At 37.1% G+C, this 10,305-nt stretch overlaps 1 pseudogene; it reads left to right on the plus strand.

The window, feature by feature from the left end:
• The first annotated feature begins 626 nt into the window (after positions 1 to 626).
• On the plus strand, positions 627 to 2,847 carry LOC145113067 (putative inactive ATP-dependent zinc metalloprotease FTSHI 3, chloroplastic; annotated as a pseudogene).
• Positions 2,848 to 10,305: the final 7,458 nt, after the last annotated feature.

Genomic DNA, 10,305 nt, shown 5'->3' on the forward strand with positions numbered 1-10,305 from the left:
ATTCTTTCATGTTCAAAGCTTCAAATTCAGTCTTCAATGTTTGTACCCTTGTTGTCTTAACCCTATCTGCCCCCAAGTACATTGTCTTCAAGGCATCCCATACCTCCTTGGCTGTTTGCTTTTCTGACAACGATAACAAGAGATCTTCAGGAATCCCTTGATAGATGGCAGCTATCGCTAGTTTATCCTTCTTTACTTCAACTACGGTGTTGGCCATTCTGGGCTCAACTGCTTCCCATACACCTTGGGCTTGCATGAAAACCTTCATCTTGATGGCCCACACAGCGTAGTTGTTTCTTGAGAGCATAAGGTAGTGCAGAGTTATCTGGCCTTCCTTATCACTTCTATCACCCATAGTTGTTTGTCGGGGTTGATACTTGGGCATAAACCGGGCTTTGATACCAAATGTTGGAATCAACCCTATCATCCTGGTGCAAGACAGAAAACAGAGCACAAAGAGGAAAGAACAGGGAAGCTTTTTTTGGGGCCAAATTTTCTGATTTTATTCCAGTGCATACATAAACAAAAAAAGGAAAACATTCTACTTAACAAAGTAAATCCCTAGAAACTAGCAACTGAACTACCCATTAGCTACATCTACTAAAGAAGAGGACTTTATGGCCAACATGGCCTTTTACTTATTCAAATTAAAGATAATGGACGAAAATATCCCTGCAGTGAATTTCTCTCATTTGAACACATTGGATTAAATCCAACATAGTGTTGATTGTAGACATTCATGATAATTGCAATTTGTAAAAGTTAAATGTTTGAACTTCTAGAATCAAAACTGATTATCTGCAACATCTGTGAAGTTACTAGGTCAATTGGCAGCCAAAGAAGACACTCACAGAGCTGTCAATTCAGTTGCAGAGACCAAAGGCAAAAAAGATGGTATGCAATTTTTGTACTTGTTTTCCTTCCAGGAATTTTCATTCTTGAGTTACATTACATTACATTACAGACAAGCAGGCGGCAAAAAGAAAAAGTCATAAAACAAGAAGAAGGATGTCTGGTGATGGTGGCGGTGGTGGTAATCTAAGTCCAAAGATATACGCGATTATAGTGGGAGCTTCTTTTTGTGTGGTTGTAGAAATTTTCTGTATTGTCATACCAAAACAACAAGCATCGTGTTACGTAGTTGTCCCTTATTCTGATCTTGTTGACAACATTGATGATGGTAGTGTGCTACATGTTCGATTTGTGGAAGACTCCAAACAAATCTATTATAACAAAAAATCATCAAATGAAACTCCACTAACTAAATCAGGAGGGCCATAAGGACTTTTGAAAGCTTTTGTACCCAAGTGGCATGCAATATACTACTACAAGTCTAGGGGACGATGTATTTCAGCTTATTAAGGTGCTCAAAGATAAGAAAATCACATACAGCTCAGGGTCAGCCCCTCAGCTTTTATCCACATCAATGAAGAAGTTCTTCAAATCAACAAATGACTCCTTGTATGTAATGTTAAAGTCATCCACTAGATGGATCAGGCTCTTTGTTTATTATTATCAGCTTTACCTTTACTTTCTACAAAATATTGGAAAAATGAGAAAGAGAAAACCGAGTAAGAAACATTTGTTAACTTTCGATGACGTGGAAGGAGCTGATGCTGCCAAAGCTGAACTTCTTGAGGTGATTTACTAATTTGCAATTGCTTATTAATTATTATAACTTGGGATTAATCCTGATTCCTACATGTTAGAACTTTTTGTATATTGTCTCGTGCATTAAAAAAGATAGTATGAAACTTGGGGCGAAACTACCACGAGGGGTTTTTCTTACGGGTCCCCCGGGAACCGGAAAAACATTGTTGGCCCCTGCGGTGGCCGGAGAAGCTGGCGTGACGTTTTTCTCAATTTCCGCTAGTGAATTGGCCGAGGTTTATGTCAGGGCCGGGGCTGCCCGTGTTCGAGAGCTTTTCCGGGAGGCAAGAAAACGTTCGCCTTCTATTATTTTCATTGATGAGATAGATGTTGTTGGAGGAGAATGTGGAAGCAGTTCGAATAGTAAACGCGACCAAACTTTAAACCAGGTAAAAAAATAACCTTCCTATTTAATTTCATGGTCAAAGTCAAACAAATAGTTGTTGACACTTGACATAAAATGTTGTGTTTGTTTTGAATTTTGATGTGTTAGCTTTTGACTGAGATGGATGGGTTTGTGAAGAGTGCAAATGTGGTGGTTATAGCGGCTACAAACAGACCCGAGTCACTAGACTCTACTTTGATGAGACCGGGTCGGTTTTCCAGAAAAGTGGTTGTGGGTGAACCGGATGAAGATGGAAGACGAAATATTTTTGGTTTATATATGGAAGAGGTGCCCATGAAGGAGGAGGACAAAGATGACATTTGTGACCTTGTTGCTTCACTTACACCCGGGTTAGTAGGGGCTGATATTGAATATATAGCTAATGAATCCGTACTTCTTGCTGCTCGTAGAGGTTTGTTTGTGCTAAAACTTAACATTTTGTAAGTGTTTAGACATAGCGATGTGTTGATTATGTTTTGGGTATGTTGTTAGATGGTGATTTTGTGACTAAGGAGGATGTTCTTCAAGCTGTTGAGAGGGCCACAACTAGAGGCAGAGGCCGACCCATAAAAAAATATCAGAAGTTGTACAATTTTTTCTTGGAGGCTACACTTACGTTAAATAAAAAGATTTTGCAAAAAAGTTACACTTCATTGGGAAATTTGAAGGGTTGCCGGAGTACAACCAATATTTGTAATGATGATAGTTCTCCTGAATCTAAGTCACTGTATTTGTTCGGACAAATGGCACTGGAAATGGTGACAAATGACATCGGAAAGGGTGCACTTCCATGGTGGATCTGTGGGATTTAGATTTTAAACTAATTAACTATAGGATTCATTCAAGATGGCTCATTCAGTTTTAGTTTTGTTAGATTTTGTGTTTCTTGAAAGTATGTACTAAATTTAACCCAAGTACATAAAATGACTAAAATTGAGTATGGGGTGAGAACATTAATAGACATTACAACACCTATAAGGGAGGAGGGAGTCATTCCCTCCCAACCTACTAAACCCACTGTCACATCAAATTTTGTCTCTTTTTTTTTCTTCATCTTTCCCAACCCATAACACATGAAAATCCTATCTTTCTCTACCCATTCAATTAAAAAAAATACAAAACAACTAAGGTACATGTTTTAAAACACATGGTACAAGAGAAAATGAGAGAGAGAAAGTAGAGAGAGATGATGAAGTGGGTTAGTGAAACCAATTAACCAACCCGTTGAAGCGGGAGTGGTACCGCCGGTAACTCTATTGCTAATTAAGATTTTACCTTTGATTGTTTTGTATTTTTTTTAATTGAGTGAGTTCAAAAAGATAGAGTTTCTGTGTGTTGTCGGTTGGGAAAGATGAGAAAAATAAAGGGAAAATGACTTAAAAAGGTAATGAAATATCAAAATTGTACAAAAAAGACCATTATTGTTATTTTAGTATAAAAAATACCAGGTTACCTGCTATTGCAGGTCACCTAGTTGTTTTTTTTATTTATGAGGAAAATAACATATATTTGGAATAACTCGTGGCTTTCCCCTTCGTTATTTCACCCAAATTGAAACGATCTAGGGCTTTCCCGTGCCACCATGTTTGAGAAGAATGAATCTCCATGGTTGTAAGCAAAGATCCAACTGCAACAAGATGCGTGTCTCTACCCACTGTCTTGAAATCTGCCATCAAAGAGTATGCTTGATCACCAGTGAGCTTTGATCGATTTCATAAGCGGGATTGCAGGAGCCTTCAAGCAATCCTCCAATAGATCATCGAGACCTTCCCTCTTCACACCTATTTTCGATTACAGGTATGCCCCTTGACCCACCTCTTCACCCTTTTTGATTCGATCACAACCCTTCCTTCTCCTTTCTTTTCCATGTTTTCTGCAGGTTTAAAGGGTCACCCTTCTTGATTCGATCACCGCCCTTCCTTCTCCTTTCTTTTCCGTGTTTTCTACAGGTTTAAAGGGTGAAGAGGACGATGTATAGGGTCTAGAAATTTGGAGATGAATGTGTGGGTTTGAGGCTCGATAACGCGTGGGTGCTCTGTAATTGGGGTGACAGGGGATGGCAACAGTGGAGAGGGAATGGTGTCGATGGTGGCTGTAGTGGAGGTGGGTTAAAGGGTGTGGCTGTGATGGAGAAATAAGAGGGGTTTATAGTGATTGAATGTTGTAAAGGTTATGGGGGTTGACTGTGGGAATCATGTATGGAAAGTGGTGGTGTTCGGTGGTTTAGGTAGGGGGAAGAAAATGATGAAAGTGTGTAAATGGAGGTTGCTTGCACGTAAATGGTAGGGATGATGGTGGGGCATTTGGTGATAATGTAAAGCTACTTATGGTGGATGATAATGGAGGTATAAGGGTGGTATTCGATGAAAATGGTGGAATAAGGTGATGGATTGATGGTGGTAGACAATTACCTTGAATACCCGGTTACCATGAGGATAAATAAGAACAAAGCATAAAGTTAAATGATATTTTTTATACAAAATCTTAGTTCATTGATATTTTTTTTACTAAAATAACAATAATGGTCATTTTTGTACAATTTTAATACTTTGTTACCATTTTAAGTCATTTTCCCAAAAATAAAAGAGAAAAAATGACGTGAAAATGGGTTTAGTGGGTTGGGAGGGAATGACTCCCTCCTCCTAAGGACTACAAAAATAAACAAAATTTGGAGCTTGATTATAAGAGGTGCCACCATTTTGCTGGTGTCATACGCAAACTCTCTTTGTTGATATTTTACTTATAAACTTAAAATCCCAGGTCTTTTGTACCATTCTTTTTAAAATGAATTTCATGTAAACTGAACTCAACCATCAAGTACTTCAGGAATTTATTTTATACGCATTGGTTGAAAGTAAATTGTGCATGAAGAAATCTAGCTGTGGGCATTGCATTAATGGTTGGATTTGTTTACTTCAAGAAGTTGGAGAAAAAAAATGCCTCAATCGTTTTTATAGTTGAAGAGTTAATCATATAAAATAAATTGATCAAAGCCTACTACGCCGGAGGGAGGAAGTGGTGTTAAGTTTATCACGGTCTACGTAGGCGTCACGTAGGATTTGCCACTTCTACAAATTTTTGTCATTTACATGGCATAGGTTGCTATGCTATATATATATTTTTTAAATTAATAAATTTTAAAAAAAAATAAACATTTCAAACATACTATTTTTTTAAAGCTAAAATTTCATTAAACTAGAAAATAAAATTACAATAAAAAAACATAGAATTTCAAATTACGAACCATAGAAATTTAAATAACGAAACCATAACCGTAAAATAACGAAACCTAGATGTTGTATTTTTTCACGACCCTCTCTTTTGCTTTTATCACAATTTGTTTTTGACATCCGATGAAAATGCTAGTGTCTCTCCTTAAGAGTGCCATGACACATTTTTTTTCTTTCTCTTGTGCAACCGCTAAATATTGTTCCAAAGACGACTTCAAGTTGTCCATTTTGGCTGTTAGTTGGTCGATGTCACCTAAACCACTTGCCTCCGTTTTTCCCTTTCTCTTGGCTCGGTCTCTTCCCATGAGACGAATGGCTCTTGGAGCCTCAAAAGGCTCCTCCTCATTGAGGTCAATCCTGACATGCGCATCAGACGATTAACTATATGCATCGTTTCAGATGTTTTGGTTCTTTTAGAAGAACCACCAGTAAAGGTTTCAGAAGGGTCGAGCTCTTGCCATTTGTTTTGACAATTTCAAAATATTCCAAACACGTAGAAATTTGAAATTGGCCCCTTTCTGATTTCGGTACACCTCAAGAGTTTTTTGCAAAATAGTTTTGTCGTTTGCACCACTTTGCCATTGTCGATTGACACTCGAAAACACCCCATTAAACTCTGTCACGACTTTATTGACATTTCTCTACTTCGAATAAATTTGATCTTTTTTTCAGTACTCTCCAAGATTCCTCTTCATGAGAAAACACCGTGTAATTTTTCGGAAAAAAGTTGGGCAATCTTGGTTGTTTCCGACCACCGGATCTTTTGAAACATCCACCCACACACGAGCTAACGCCTTTTCTTCGGCCGATGTCCATTGCTTTGGAGCTGCCCTTCCACTTTTTTTGGGTTGTGGTCGATTCTCTTCCGACTCCGATTCCGTTTCGGGGACGACTTCTAGTTCCCCTTGAGTTTGGAATTGGGTTTGGAAATTCATTGGGGGAGTCGGGAAGACCGTCAAATGGGTTGAAGTTATTTTCCATTTGGGATGAGAAGTTCATTTGAGGTTGGTTTTGAAATTGAAGTTGTATTTGAACTTGAGGTTGGTTTTGGTATTGAGGTTGGTTTTGGGCTTGAAATGGGTAGTAAACACCACCAAAGTGTAAATTTAGAGGTGAATAAATAGGTTGATCGCTTTGGCTTTGAACGAAGTTTGGTGAAGAATGTGAGATTGGGTTTGTGTTTTGGATGTTTCTTTTGGTATTTTTTTGAGCTTCTGGGTTGGAAGGATAATCCTTTTTTTTTTTTGACAAAATTATGTTGTTTGAGTGAAAAAATGAAGAAGGTGAAGTGGGATGAAATATGGTATGTAAAGGTATTTATATATGGTAAAAAGATGGTATTTTTTGAATTATTATTATTATTATTATTATTATTATTTGAAAAAAACGGTCATTTTGACCAAGGCCAACTGTAACATACACGTTTTGAAATCGTGTTATGTAAATTAAAAAGTTAATCATATTATGAAATATTATGAGAAATTGAGTGTTAAGTTCTAACAGATAGTTTTTACTAGAAATGAAGTAAAACTATGTTTAGAATCACTCATAAATTATTGGAAGTCTTATGAGATTCCAATTAAAAGCCAAATAGTGAAATTTAGCGAAAATATAAACTTTGAAATAAGTAAAATTTTATTAATGAAAGTTGTAGATAATCTCGTTAGAAACACGTAGGCGAAAACGTTGTCGAAATCCGAGTTATAACGAAGAAGTTATGACCAATCGAAGATCTGCGATAAAACCGGCACGGTGCCGAATGACGTAAAAAGTGAGTTTTTGATAAACTACTTTTTAGCCTTAGTAATCTAAATGAAAGTCGTAGTATTCGTTAAACCGAGAAGTTCGATAAAAAGAACGCCAAAATCTGACTTCGTATGAGGAAGTTATGATTTTTACAAGTTTCAGCGTAGCAGTAGACAGCTAAAAACTCGAATTTTAGATCGAGTGATTTTTAGCCGACACAACCTAAACGAGAATTGAAGGTCTCGTCATTAGCAGTACAATGGTAAAAAGTCTGACGAAAACGGACGTCGGATGAAGAAGTTATGAATTTTTAACGGATTTACCAGTCCCGGTCTGTTAAAAATAATAATATAAAAATAAATCAAAATTTTCCTACGAAGTCTAAACGAAAGTTGTAGAGCATAATTTTCTCTACGCGTGCATATAAAGAACGTCAAAAACGGAGCCCGTATGAGAAAGTTATGGATTTTACAAGATTGGGCACATTTTCATTTAATTTTCGCATGAATAGTGTTGATCCACGTGGCAATTTTTGATTGGACCGCAGCCTCGCTGGCACCTTCTGATTGGTCCGATGCCGTGTCCGCCTCGTTTCCGATGTCGTGACTCACCCTCGCCCGGATCCGACGCGTGTCGCGATGAGTCGTCCGAAGCTGCTTAGTCACCCGGTGACTCCTCGCATGCGAAGACGCCTGTTGCGTCCGAAGCGAGCCACCTGGAGCCCTCGCATGCGCGCCATCTGGTCCTCTCGCGAGCCGCCAGCTGCCCCTCCTCCCTTCGGCCGAAGACCTTCGCCTCCTATAAATAGGAGGGTGCGAACCCTCTCGGCTAACTTTGGAAATTTCACACTTTTTCACCATTTTCAATACTTTTACTATCCCGACATCCCCCGAAGCCCCGGTACTTATTCCAAAGCCCGAAACGCGCCCCGAGATTCCCGAGAAGCCCGAAAAATTTATCTTTTCGGTTTCGAAGCTCTACCTTCGCAAGGCCCGGTTTTCAAGAAAACTCCCGGTTTTCAACGATGAAAGTCATATTTAAAGCCGAAGTGCTGCCCAAATTACTATTTTGACCCCCGGTTATTTCTCGGTGAGTTTAATATGTAGAAACAATTGTATGTTATGTGTTATATGTGCTATGTGCATTTCCATGTTATCATCTCGAGTTGTTGTATCCGCTATTTTTATAGCAAGGTTGTACCTCTGACTTGAAGTGTATGACATAGGCATCACTTGGGTATTGGTATGAACCGTTGACCATGAAGTGTATGACATAGGCATCACTTTGGCTTCGGTAGAATGTTATTCCTGAGTATTTTCCCGTGTTATTTTTATTTCTGCTATTTATGATAGCAAAGCTATACCTTTGACCATGTGATCAGTTTACGAACTCAGATTCACAGTGGCACTGGTATGTTGCCTCTGGCCAGGTAGAGCATGCCCCCCAGTAAGTGAATGACTCTATTCTATGGCATTGGCATATGGTTAGACAGGGCGTGAAAACCTGAAATCTACATTAATGTTAATAAGAAATTGTTTGTCTTCAGTGCCATTTGGGCCGAAGCGTTATTGATGTTTATCAAGTATGGAAATTGTTATGTCTAAATGATGGTATATATTTAAATCAAATCAATGATTGTTAGGGAAAGCTTATCACATTATGTCTTTGTTGTTCCTTGCTCGTATTTGCTTCTGCCATATTGGTATATATATGGCATAACGTTATATTGTATCTATTATTGAACTCACTAAGCATTATCGCTTACCCCTCCCAATGTTTTAACATAATGCAGGCAATAAGCACCCAGTATAGTTGGAAGACTTAGAATAGTTGTAATATTATTTTTGCATTTTGGTTTAGGTTTGTATAGATTTACAATATCCTGGGTAGTCATGTAAAATCTCAAAACATAGTCGGTTTGTATCCAATCTTTTGTAATGACTTTATCAATGTAAAAATATTGTTTTATGAATATGCATGTAGCATGTTTTGGAGTAACTATATTGTCAAGTATGAAAGTTTGGGTCTTTCAGAAATATGAAAGTATAGAAAGGGGTTCTTTCAATCATGGTATCAGAGCAGTGGTTTAACTGAACTAAATACCACGGATTGGTATTTAGACTTAAACTATTGGAAGTTCAATATATGAACTGAATCATTGTAAATATTTGGATACAAACCAAAGGAAACACTTAAGTGGGGTATTGGGTAGTGATAAACCCTAGTATTCTAAGACATTAAGCTACTTCAAAACTTTTAGAGAATTAGTATATATGAACTAGGAATTTTGAGAATTTCTAGATTTAAACATGAATTGTTAAGTGAAGATGATACAATATGTATCTGATATATTTTAGGTTGAATACCTAATGGGGTAAGCACTAGAATATTAAGAGGAGATATGCCTTATATTCTAATATGTGCTAAATGATAAGTAAATATAGCATGCTTTAGGTTTCATACCTATATTGCTATTATTTGAGAAAGTTTAAGGTCTGTTGCCGACCTTGGTTTAGAAAATTTTATGTTCAGAATTTTAAAAATTTTCGTAATAGAATTTACATGAAACTTTTCGAAGTAATAAAGATACTTATGATAGTTGATATCGATAAGTTTATAAATAAACGATTGCGGAAAATTGTAAAATAATAAATATGAAGTGAAATCGTAAATAGTGTATTAATACCAATAGAGTGGTATTATACATTTAAAATATGTAAGATAATATAATAACATCTTTGGAAGAAAGATGTGCGTTTAAAATACATTTAGATGAGATAAATGTTTTGGTATAACCGATGAAGTTGTTCCACCGCTGTCCAGATTAAAGCAGTGATAGTTTATAGAGTCGGAAGAACCGAGGATGGTGATAAATACTTCAACAGTATTGAAATTAATGTAGTCCAAGATTTAGAAGAATTAAATGAAGATCAAAGGAAAGGCTAATGAAGTTTTTAGACTTATTAGGCCAAGACTTTGTGATGAAGTATGTAGTTCGAGTAGTAACCCTATACAAGATGCTCAGACTTAGTATTTAATAATACTGAGTGATGATTGACTTCTATCACATCCTTATGGAAGTTCCATTGTGTGTTAAGCCGAATTTATCATACAAGATTGGGATAGTGAAATAGGTTATTTGGTTGTGAAAAGGCTGAGTGACTTACTTGTTAGAGTAAGATAGAGTATTTAGTTGAAGAAGATATACACTCATATTATTGTATGAGAAGAAATGTTGTAATTAGGAATGATAGAGAACCAAGTTGAAGCTAGTAGAGCTTGCTGAGATGCAAC

This window comes from Lactuca virosa, chromosome 5 (assembly GCF_052849685.1).
Source record: "Lactuca virosa cultivar CGN04683 chromosome 5, Lactuca_virosa_CGN04683_v6, whole genome shotgun sequence".
Taxonomy (NCBI): Eukaryota; Viridiplantae; Streptophyta; class Magnoliopsida; order Asterales; family Asteraceae; genus Lactuca; species Lactuca virosa.